The sequence below is a fragment of the Schistocerca serialis genome, chromosome 3 (assembly GCF_023864345.2).
Source record: "Schistocerca serialis cubense isolate TAMUIC-IGC-003099 chromosome 3, iqSchSeri2.2, whole genome shotgun sequence".
In the NCBI taxonomy this organism is placed as follows: domain Eukaryota; kingdom Metazoa; phylum Arthropoda; class Insecta; order Orthoptera; family Acrididae; genus Schistocerca; species Schistocerca serialis.
This window is the reverse complement of record NC_064640.1, coordinates 483,640,692-483,654,238: the sequence shown is the minus strand read 5'-3', so window position 1 is coordinate 483,654,238 and position 13,547 is coordinate 483,640,692.

Genomic DNA, 13,547 nt, shown 5'->3' with positions numbered 1-13,547 from the left:
CGGAAGGCCAATGGATGACTTCGATGTATTGGGAGAATTTTAGGAAAATTGAATCATCAGTAAAGCAGACCACATATAGAACACTAGTGCGACCCATTCATGAGTCCTGCTCATGTATTTAGGTTCTGAACCAGGTTAGATTAAATGAAGGCATCGAAGCAATTCAGATGCAGGCTGCTGGATTTGTTACCAGTAGGTGCAAATAACAAGCAAGTATTACAGCGACACTCAGGAACTGAAATGAGAATCCCTGGTGCGAAGGTGACGTTCTTTTCAAGAAACGCTTTTGAGAAAACAGAGAACTGGCATCTGAAGCTGACTGCAGAACGATTCTACTCCCGCCAACGTATGTTTCTTTGAAGGTCAGTAAAACTTTGAAACACGTATCTATTTTGTGCCAGCTGTAAATAAATAGTTGCCACTATTAAAGTTCCAAACCTCGTATTTACGTAAAAAATTCTGCAACAACAATCTTGCAATTTATTTAGTTCAAACCAACCGTGAAGACCTGATGTTAGATTTTCAGCTTCAAGAATCAGAGCTCTTGACAAGAACTGGACAAGCTAAGCAAACTTGAAAGTTTATTGTAATCTTCGCTCCTCTCCAATTTTCATTTAAGACTTTGCTTATTAATTACTTGGACTGCGCATTGTTTAGTTTGAACAACAGACGGAAGAGGGAAGGAAGGGGGAGAGTACAAAGTCTAATTCACACTACATCTCCCAGTCCATGTAGCTTCTGTGAGTCCTTCACAAAACCGAGTATATCTTTCTTGATCGGTGGTGTTCTGAATATGCTGTTAATGTTGCATTTTCCGAGGAACCTCGCGATCATGATTGCAGGTGGTCCTAAACAGGAAAATATAGACAGTTTCTTGCCTACTTATGTTTCTTTGATGTTGGCTGCGTATTTGCTTTTATTACGTAAAAAATTCTGCAACAACAATCTTGCAATTTATTTAGTTCAGACCAGCCGCGAGAACCCTCATTTAATCTCCGTGGACTGAGCATTCTTTGGTGGAAAAATTCTTCAGGCTGCTGCAGTTTCACTGGGAGGTTATCCTTGTGCCAGATGATATTCACACTATGGACTAGGGTAGTTAGTACTGCTTCCATTGCGCCGGATGTTGGCAACTCTTTGCATGCAGGTACAGGTCGCTTAGAGTCTTCTTCGTATAAACTGGGAGGCCCTGAGCACCACCTCCCATTTTCCTTATTTCGAATTTCAGGAAAAGAAGACATTCTTAGTTATACACTGCTTTGCCAAACTTACGGAGGAGTTAGACATTGTAACACAACACGTTAACTACAGGGTGTAACTTCAATGTACTTGCAAGAGCATGTTGATAAGGGTCTCTCAATCGTGCACAGTAAGTTTGACGTCACATGGCGTGAGGTCAGTGTGACAATAGTGCCAAAAAGGGGCTGGTTCCGCCACAGGAGACAATTAAAGGAACGGAGAAATACAGTGTGTGTCAATCAGCGAGCAGGAACGGCGCACTATGGTGACGTACTTCATTACAACATGGTCCGGGGACAATATATGGATGACTTCACACAGGGAAGAACCATCGAGAAACTGAAATAAGGACGAAACGTGACGAGTCTACCCAGAAATTTTATATTGCTTATAGTCTTGTTTCACGAGCGTAGAGAGCGTTCCGAATCTCAGCTACTGCTGCCCGAAGGAGCGGAGGTGGTCAATCAAGGTCAATTACGGCTTCCGATGACCGCTTAATTGTGCAACAAGCAAGAATGAACCCCCTTTAAATAGCAAATGCAATTGCAACAGCATTTAAAAGGAACAGGACTGTAAGGCAGTCAATCTCACGCTCCACAGTGACACGGTGACTCCATGGTTATGGTCTCTTTCATTGAAAAGCAGTACGTTGTGTTCCGTAGCAAAGCGCACATCGGGATACCGTTTGCGGTGGCTACAATAGCATAGGGAGTAGACCAAAGAGGAGAGCGTCCGCGTGCTCTTCTGGAATAATAGTAGATTCAGTTTGATTAGTGATTCTAGTCGTATCCTGATACGAAGTAAGGAGAGAACATGTAATGCACCCAGGTACAAATAATCGTTTTCTGGTCCTGGTGATATGGTGCGACGAGGTGTAATGTTGCATGTAAATACTGACCTCCAAATCTTTGAACATGTACACTCACAGGTCAACGTTATTGTGACACTGCACCTCTTCCCCAGATATGTCTATTCAGGGGAGCACTCGGGTCTGACTTCACTTTTATACATGACAGTGCTCCACCGCACCGAAGGGGAAAGATGGAGTAGCTCTTCGAACGAGATGTTAGTCAAGGAACGTACTGACCAGCCCTTAGCCCCCCTTCCCCATCCCAAACTAAAATCCCATCGAACGCGAGTGGGATACGTCGGGGAGACGTATAGCGGCACGTCCACAAGCACCAGTGACCATGCAGCAGTTATCAACCGCGGTGGTGGAGGAATGGAACGCCCTACCATAAGAACTCCTTACGAACCTTGTGGCCAGCATGGGAACACTTTGCAGAACATTCACTACCTTCCGTGGTGACTACACACGTTACTAAGAACCATGTCCCACTTTTAGTAATGTCCAGGGGACCATCACAAATCGCTATGACTTCAGCGTAGTTATTGTCTTTGAATAAAGTGCAATTTTCTTCGTTTCTGCGTTTCATTCAGTTACCTTATGTACTATACTACCAGAGTTCGTTCTATGTATGGTTCTCGTTTTGTCGAGTTATATTATTTGCAGTGACACATCATGCAAAAGTTACTTTCGTCCTTGCGTTTTGCTATGTGGGCAAGAAGCAAATAAAACTTTAAATGGTTGTGCAATACTCCGAAAGAGGTTGTCCATTTAAAGACTAACTGACAGCTGACGTTCGCCGCTGATTTCCGAGGGCCTCATACACTTCAATGAGGATTCGATGGCCTTTCAGTTCTGATGAAATGGGCTTGTAGATGCGCTGCAGCCTTCTTAACGGCTCAGGTCTAGCGAGAAACTTCTGAGCTCTCTCTTAGCGGTTTTATTCAACAACAAAAAAACCGGGAGAACTAACGACAAACAGTGTCCTATGCTAAAGTTGGAGACGTTGTAAGAATGTCATCTCAGTTCGCGTATTCGAGCCCAGCTACCATCTAGAGACTTTTCGAAGCAGGGTTGGAAAGGTTGGCATCCTGTACTAAGACTGATGGGAGTGGTCACCCGTCGCCGATAGTTCATTAGGTGACACTGGAAATCGGGCGCACCAATGAGTAGAGGATACAGCGGAAATTCAACGCCCTGCATGGCAGAGTGAGGAAAGACGAACAAAACCACCAAGCAGGGGCACTTTGGTATCATTGTGGTGGACTAGGATTCTGTCATTTGTAAGTCATTCTGCTTCTTTTGAATATTCGGAGCTCACGGCCTGGGACTGAGATTGGGAAACGATTCAAAGGGCTTTCTGAGACATTTGGGAATCATTTTTAGGTGTTTCGAGAATTGTACTGAAGATCTTATCAACAGACTTTCATGCATCATGGTAAATTAATTGCATGCTGTTTGGTATAGAGCGTTCTGATGTTGCCTTCTGAAGGCATGTCAGCCAATTTTCTACTCAGTTTCCGAACACTGAGTGTGATCCCAGCAGTTATTCTGTTTTATGTTGTCATTTTGCGACATACTCATTTTCCATTACGTGTCGCATGGTCTTTCGAAGATATATGACGCCAGCTGTCAATCAGCCAAGATCGAAAATCTACTATTCATGGGCGCGTAACAAAGGCTTTAGTGACTAATGAAAGACTGGCAGCAATCGCTGGACAGCGGTATATCGATAAACGGTCGTCAGACGGCAATACTACCTCATGTGGCTCCTTTCATGTCACGGCGGCCATGCGTCTAGAGCCTGAGTATCTCTGATGTGTTCTCTTTATCAGTACTCGGTATAAACGAGAATTATAATCAGCCCCAGACTGGGCAAGCTTGCAGGGAACGGGGAATTGCGTTCGTGTAAAATTTCGGCCAGGTTACATCCATTCACGGGGCTGACCGGTAAGCGACGAGGAAGCTAGTGAGTGCTTCCCCGAATTTGTCTGTCATCAGTAGTTTGTGCTTCTGCATCTTCAAAGTCGTGACCATCGGTTCGGCTACCGAAATGGATGTGGGATGGAAAGTAGTTGAGCTCAGGTTGAGAATTTACCCCCTTACGTCTCCTGCAGACAACCAATAGATATGTGACTTGACAAGCGAGTAGTACAGTGAGGTCCAAAATTAAAGCAACAGACGGCCGGTGTGGCCGAGCGGTTCTAGGCGCTTAAGTCTGGAACCGCGCGACCACTACGGTCGCAGGTTCGAAACCTGCCTCGGGCATGGATGTGTGCGATGTCCTTAGGTTAGTTAGGTTTAAGTAGTTCTCAGTTCTAGCGGACTGATGACCTCAGATGATAAGTCCCATAGTGCTCAGAGCCAATTGAACCATTTAAAGCAAGAAACCGAAATTTTGGACGACTGCGTTTATTTTTCCACAAAACAGTATAATCAGCTGATGGTAAAGTATGAACAGTACAAAAAGTACAGAACGTAAACAGTTGCAACATGCATGACGCTAGATAAAAATATTCTTTTTTTTTCATCTTAACAGATTTACACACACATTCCAACAACTTGTTAATACCCTCAGCGTGGGGTGTGACCACATCTGGCAGCAATACAGGTCAGACAAACTGTGAATGATACCATAAATCTCATGTTCAGGCAATAGCACCCATTCTTCTTGCAGCGTTGATCGCAAGTCATGGAGAGTGGTTGGTGAATGCTGACGTGATGAAACCAATGTCGATAGTGCATCTCAGACATGCTCTATGGGATTCAAATCGAGAGAGCGAGCAGGCCGCACCATGCATGCAATATGTTCCGTTTCCAGGAAGACATCAACTACCCGTGCTCTATGAGGTCGAGCATTATCGTCCAGCAATACGAAGTCAGGGCCCACAGCACCTCGAAACAACCGCACATGAGGTCCGAAAATCTCGTCACGATATCTGACAGCAGTCAAACCTTACTGATTTAGCAGTAAAATTACATGAAGAGGTGTTGGAGTGGTCAAAATAATCCCTCCCCACGCCATTAGGGTTCATCCTCGATATCAATCTCTCTCCATAATGGTTGGGTCCTCAAGTCGTGTCTCGCGTTCCCTCCATATGCGAATCCGTCGAGAATCACTGTCCAGACCAAATCGGAAACAACATAGGCCCATTATTTGACTGTCCAGGTGGCATGTTAACGGCTCCACTCTAGACGTTCCCTTCTGTGAAGACGCACCAGAAATACACATACAAAAGGTCTCCGACAATAAAGGCTATTCTGCCTCAGCCTTCTGTACGCAGTTTGCCTCGATACATGTTCAGTGAATACTGCGAGGTCAGATGCCAGTTGCCGTGTAGTACCAAGGCGGTACCGTCGTGCCCTTACAACCAAATAACGGTTCCCTATTCCTGATGTCACACGTGGGCGGTCCCACCTGATCCTCGGGATACAATTTCGATCTCTATAAACTGTCGCCACATCTTGAAAACAACAGTACGAGTCACATTAAGGAATCGGGCCACATCCGTTTTACGGTTGGCTAGAGGACAAATGTAAGGATGTAGAGGCATATCTCACTAGGGGTAAGATACACTCCTGGAAATTGAAATAAGAACACCGTGAATTCATTGTCCCAGGAAGGGGAAACTTTATTGACACATTCCTGGGGTCAGATACATCACATGATCACACTGACAGAACCACAGGCACATAGATACAGGCAACAGAGCATGCACAATGTCGGCACAAGTACAGTGTATATCCACCTTTCGCAGCAATGCAGGCTGCTATTCTCCCATGGAGACGATCGTAGAGATGCTGGATGTAGTCCTGTGGAACGGCTTGCCATGCCATTTCCACCTGGCGCCTCAGCTGGACCAGCGTTCGTGCTGGACGTGCAGACCGCGTGACACGACGCTTCATCCAGTCCCAAACATGCTCAATGGGGGACAGATCCGGAGATCTTGCTGGCCTGGGTAGTTGACTTACACCTTCTAGAGCACGTTGGGTGGCACGGGATACATGCGGACGTGCATTGTCCTGTTGAAAAAGCAAGTTCCCTTGCCGGTCTAGGAATGGTAGAACGATGGGTTCGATGACGGTTTGGATGTACTGTGCACTATTCCGTGTCCCCTCGACGATCACCAGTGGTGTACGGCCAGTGTAGGAGATCGCTCCCCACACCATGATGTTGGTGTTGGCCCTGTGTGCCTCGGTCGTATGCAGTCCTGATTGTGGCGCTCACCTGCACGGCGCCAAACACGCATACGACCATCATTGGCACCAAGGCAGAAGTGACTCTCATCGCTGAAGACGACACGTCTCCATTCGTCCCTCCATTCACGCCTGCCGCGACACCACTGGAGGCGGGCTGCACGATGTTGGGGCGTGAGCGGAAGACGGCCTAATGGTGTGCGGGATCGTAGCCCAGCTTCATGGAGACGGTTGCGAATGATCCTCTCCGATACCCCAGGAGCAACAGTGTCCCTAATTTGCTGGGAAGTGGCGGTGCGGTCCCCTACAGCACTGCGTAGGATCCTACGGTCTTGGCGTGCATCCGTGCGCCGCTGCGGTCCGGTCCCAGGTCGACGGGCACGTGCACCTTCCGCCGACCACTGGCGACAACATCGATGTACTGTGGAGACCTCACGCCCCACGTGTTGAGCAATTCGTCGGTACGTCCACCCGGCCTCCCGCATGCCCACTATACGCCCTGGCTCGAAGTCCGTCAACTGCACATACGGGTCACGTCCACGCTGTCGCAGCATGCTACCAGTGTTAAAGACTGCGATGGAGCTCCGTATGCCACGGCAAACTGGCTGACACTGACGGCGGCGGTGCACAAATGCTGCGCAGCTAGCGCCATTCGACGGCCAACACCGCGGTTCCTGGTGTGTCCGCTGTGCCGTGCGTGTGATCATTGCTTGTACAGCCCTCTCGCAGTGTCCGGAGCAAGTATGGTGCGTCTGACACACCGGTGTCAATGTGTTCTTTTTTCCATTTCCAGGAGTGTAGATACTGCCTACAGGAAAATTAAAGAGACCTTTGGAGAAAAGAGAACCACTTGTATGAATATCAAGAGATCAGATGGAAACCCAGTTCTATGCAAAGAAGGGAAAGCAGAAAGGTGGAAGGAGTATATTGATGGTCTATACAAGGGCGATGTATTTGAGGACAATATTATGGAAACGGAAGAGGATGTAGATGAAGATGAAATGGGAGATATGATACTGCGTGAAGAGTTTGACAGATCACTGAAAGACCTGAGTCGAAACAATGCCCCGGGAGTAGATAACATTCCATTAGAACTACTGACAGCCTTGGGAGAGCCAGTCCTGACAAAAGTCTACCATCTGGTGTGCAAGATAGTAGATTGGAAATGTATGTTCTGGCTCAATTGCCAAAATCAGTCATTTAAAGCCATTTTTATGCTATTTTTAGACCATTTTACATCGAAATCAGCTATTGTTCATATTTTTACTATGATACAACCACAAAATTAAGGAAATGCATAAAGTGTCTCTTTTAGATAGTACTATATACATTTATACAACATTTATAATGGTATTGAATAATAAAAATATATACATATATACAATTATAGATGGTGTTGTTTAATCTAAATATATTCATATATACTATTTCAAATAATTATGTTTACATAATATATACAATATTTACAATAAACTATAATGTCCAAGTGGTAATGTATTTATTCCGTCATTCAGAATGTGTCTTTTATCATCATTTGCACTTAATGCTATTTTATTTAATTTTACTGTATATATTTCATGTTTATAGCTTCTAATTAAATTCATTGATCTATATAATTCACTATTATTGAATAAGCAGTCTTTATAGTCATCCATTGATATTCTATTCATTACTACTGATTTCTTAACACCTTTAGACTTTTTATTTTCTTTTTCACCAACACAATATGCATACATTTCAGGTCTCAAGCTAAAAATTCAGTCATTATTTTACCATTACATTCATCTTTCATTTTACCTAATACCTTTTTGTTCATTTGTGGTATATTGTACACATTATTTGTTGCATAATCACTTGTATCAAAATGTTCAATCATATTTTTCATATCTTCATAAAAGTCATCTGTTTTTATATTGTATATATAAATATCAGTATCTTGATAACATAACTCAATATTTGTACCATATTTAGGTTTCATTACATCATAATGAAAACTATACATTAATTCTTTTGATAAATCTAATATACTCATTCCAACATAAATTGGTTTATTAAATTTAATTTCAGTTTTATTCATATCAATAGCTACCAGATTTTCATTAAATATTGTTCTATGTTTGAAATTTGGTTTAGCTATTAATTTATCACATTTTTTACCATCTGATACTAATTTTATATTAACTCTGTTTCTTATATTTTCCATTGTTTTTCCAAACACACTATTATTCATTAGTTTAAAGAAATCTTTTTCAAAATCATTTTTAGCTTTTGTTCTCATTTCTGTATTTAAGTCAATGTACTTTTTCAACCAATCACTTTGTCTGAATTTTAGTGCACGATGTATTTTTGTTAATTTCAATCCTAATTTTAAATACTGTTTCAAATTTCTGTAATGTACAACATATTTATGTTTATTATTTAATGTTGTTAATAATTTATGTCCATTTTCTGGTGCTAATGGTAAATCTTTATGTTTGTCATGTAATTCAATTGGATATTCTAAATCAACTTCTAATATATATCCTTATTCAGATTTATCTAGGATGTTCATTACATCAATATCTAAATTATTTTCCCATTCAAATCCACCATATGGTAAATATTGTGACATTGCATATCCATATAAATTATTAGCATCTAAATACATTAAAGAGTTTGATTCCTTATTTTTATTATGATCTTTCATGTATTTATTATTTGCTTTAACATATCTTTTACAACATTGTGCTATACCACCTCTAATGCCTTTTTGAACGATTAATATCATATCATAATCATGTAATAATTCAAGTGGTTGTTTAGTCATTTTTAACATTGCATCCCATTATAAACCAGGTGCTGTATAATACCATGCTGGATCTAAATCATATGATTTCATACATGTATCTCTAAAGTTCTAAAATACATCAGCTAATAATAACACATCTGTTTTCAAATATAAATCATGGTATTCACCCATATTTTTTATATTAAATTTATTCCATACTAATTTTGCATGCTCATAATCGTCATCACTTATATTACATTCATTTATCTTACTATAGAATTCATTTTTAGGTGGTAATTGTGTTTCATTGAATCTATCCCAATTATCCTTATAATCATATGGGTAAACACCTTTTCTAATTACTAGATCTACTTTATCTTTTTGAAAGAATAATTCAATATTTTTCATTTTATCTTTTGACAAATTAGATGATAGTTTATCTAATGATGATGCCATGAATCTAAATGTATCAATAAATCTCATTTTTAAGTTATTTGTTTGTTTACCAAAACTTATATATTTTTCTTCATTATTTGGAATCAATTCAATTTCTGTTTCATCATAACCAAGTTCTTTAATAAACAAATGTGAATCATAACCAGTTAGATTGAGTAAGAATATAGGCATAAATGTTGGTTGTTGAAGTTTAAGATTACATTCATTACATAATGGTGCTATATAATTACCAGTTAAATGATCATGATGATGTACTTTTTTATTATTTGGTGTATATGGTGATTCACATAATGTACGGCTTTTAGATAGGTTATGTATTTTTATTTGATCATGTGTTAACTGTTTCATTGGTTCTATTTGTGAATATATATATGTCCTATTTCTTCAACTTCATTTTTAATCATCTCAATAAATTTAGTTTTAGCATTTGGTCCTCTATAAACAACAGGATCTTTATAATGATTATGAATGCATTTCACATAGTAACAAAATCCAGATGGTTCATGTTTTTGATATTTCATTGTGTACGATTCATTTGGATTTGGATCACATGTGTCCATTTTCAATAATAAGCTTTCAAAATCAGCATATATGACAAATGGAACAGGCATTGTATGTTTATAATTCTTAAATGTTATGTATTCACCTTCATTTGGTATTCTAATTTTAACTGATTCATTTTTAGAACAATCTTCTTTATGTACATTTAGTTTACTTTCTGAATTAAAGTGTTGTAGGCACATTTTACATAGATGAATATTTTCAGTATGTTTTGTACACTGAGATCTAATTAATCGAGATAGATTTTTAATCCAACAATAATGTGAATTATTATTATTTTTCATGTATAATAAATCAATATGTGCTGATTTTTCATCTTTAGTTATCTTTAATGGATATAGTTCATACTTTTCATCATATGCATACACATTAATCGATATATTAAGTTTACATTCATAATTAGGTATATTATCAATTTTAACTGGATATTCAATTTGACCAAATTTAGTTTCTAATTGTTTCACACATTCTATATAGTTACTAGTTCTTTCTGCATTTTTACCAACTGGATTTAATGCTGATGCTATAGACCACAAGAAACATTTTTCATCATTATTCTTAACATTTATACATGCTTTTTTATCTTTTATTGTTTTTGGTAGTTCAATATATGATGAACCATTAAGTTGAGTATAGTTGTTAATTCCTAATTGTAAACCAATTACACTATTTAACATCCAGCCTGATCCTCTATCTTGAAAATTTTGCATGTGTGTTAATATTTGTTGTTTACCTTTTGTATAAAGTTTATTTAGATCTTTTTCATTTGTTATTGTATAGTTGTATGTAGAGAATCTAAATTCTTTTATTTCATTAGTAGCATTCAATTTGAATTTACAGTACAATATTAGATTAACTTTTAATCCATTGTATATTTTAAGATTATCTTTTATTAACTGACATACAATAGGTTTTGCTGATGTCATAATGTGTTGTGGATCTTTAATTTTTAAGTTGTTTTCAATATTGTATGTTTGTAATCTATTTTGGAATGCTTTTTCAATTGAATGATAAACATGAATTTTTCGTTCATTAGGATGTTCAAATATATCTGTAGCAAATGGAAATAGTGTTTGAGTATTTTGAATCAACTGTAACAAATCACTTTTACATAATTTAGAATATCCACTGAGATTTAAATGTTTAGCTAATGTTTTAAGTTCATTAACATTAATTTTTGATGGATCTCTATCTTCTATATTAGCAATAGATACAGTTTTAGGTGTTCTTTTTCTTTTATTAGATTCCTTAGCAATATCAATTGTATGTGGAAATAATAAATCCATTAATTCACTTTTACACATTTTAGAGTAACCTTTAATCTTTATGCTTTTAGCTATTGCTTTAAGTTCATTCATCTACATCTCCATTATGATAGCTCTATTTATTAAGGAAGAAAACTATTATTTTTGTTGTCTGTATTTGTTGTCTATTTACTTATGTAATTATTATTCAGAATATTTGGTAACTGTATTTTTACAAATAGATACAGATATATCTATTTATTGGGGATAAAAAGTAAACTAATTGTTGTCTGTATGTGTTGTCTCTTTTGTGTTTTTCTATATTACATAACTGATATTTATTAGCCTTATTTTGATAACTAGATACAGTTAGATGTATCTATTTACTTATATAATTATTATTCAGAATATTATATTCTATACAACATATGGTTATATAAACGATAAAAAATATATTATAAGAATTAGTAGATATTTATAGATTCTTTTTCTTTTATGAGACCAGAATGAATTAATGATTTTTCATGCTGTTTAAGTTTACATCTAGCTACAATTCTACCACATTCACATGCTACATTTCCAAATTATTTTTCTTTGTTTGCTTCATAATATCTTTTAGTATAATGACATGCACACTGGTTACATACTCTACGATGTCCATCTTTTACAAATTTATCAAAATGAAATTCATTAATATTTTTATCTTCTTTACATCTACAACATTTCTTAGTTGTATCCATTTATTACACTTAAAAACTCTATTGTTGTCTAAAATCTAATACATGTACCTTTTTATCTGATCTGTCAAACATTCCTTTATATACAATATTACAACCAATTATAGTTGTACAATCATCCCAACCAATCATTTTTGCATATCTATCTGGTAATATTATATTAAATTCATTATTAAGTTCAATAAATGTTTTAAAACCTAATTTAGTATTTTTGATTTCTACATTTGTAATATGATACACTTTATCCACTTCAATGTCACATAATTTCACCAATGGTGTAATTTTATTAACACTATTAAGTCTAGTTAATAGCTCCATTTATATAGTAGAAAAATGTTTTAATTGTTGGATTGTATTGTTTAGTACAATTATTAGTTCTGATATTAACGAAGATGATTTAATACAATCTATACTAAATAGTGATAAATCAAATATACCATACTTTACTACTTTTTTGGTGAATTCATTATATTCATAAAAGGCATCATCTCTAAAAAAAGTACAACATACCATTAATGTACCTAAATACTGAATTTATACCAGTTGGTAATCCAGAATATTCTCTACTTATAATACCATGTACTTTATATTTAAAATTACATTCATCTATTTCAGCATAGAAAAAGTCATTAAAGAAAATAAATGTTCTACCAAAATAAGTGTTCACTGTACCATTTAATTTGAAATTATTGTGTAAACCTGTACTAGATAGTGGTTTGGATATCCTGATATCAATTGTAATGTATGTAAATGTATCATATATGTCATATTATTGAAAAATATAACAAGTTCACCACTAGGTCTCTGATATATACCATCTATACGGTTTACATCATTTGGTAAAAATGTTAACCAATCAGTTATTAATTGTGATTTTGGTATTGTATTTGGAATTATCCACACCCATTTCTGCTAAAAACATATAAAATCCCATTCATAAATAATATGTGATCAATATGTTTAGTTTGACATAATGATATAGGTTCTGATTGTATAGGTGGTGAAATTGGTTTAATTGGTAATTGTGTTGGTTGTGTTGATTGTTTACCATATAAACTTTGAATAGCATCAATATCATCTTGAGATAATTTTAAATGCAATCCATTATAGTATGCATACATTATTGAACCATAATCATCTGAATGTCGTAGACCTAATGAATGACCAATCTCATGTATTAATACTTCAAATAGATTTGTTTGTCCTTTTGGTGTATTAGTATTCATCTCTAAATACCATATTTCATCATCATCCATATGTATTTCTACAGGATTATTATTCATATCTGGAAAAAATGCATGACCTAAAACATTACCTTTACCATCTAAATCCTTTGAACAATGTATACTTTTATCAATTTCAAATTTATGTTTACATCTTCTATTTGTAATTAAGATATCAGGATTATTGCCATCATGTTTAAACTGAATATCTATTTTATCTTGCCATATTTTAAATGCTGCATCAGTTAATTGTAATACTTTTTTAGTAGCACCTTT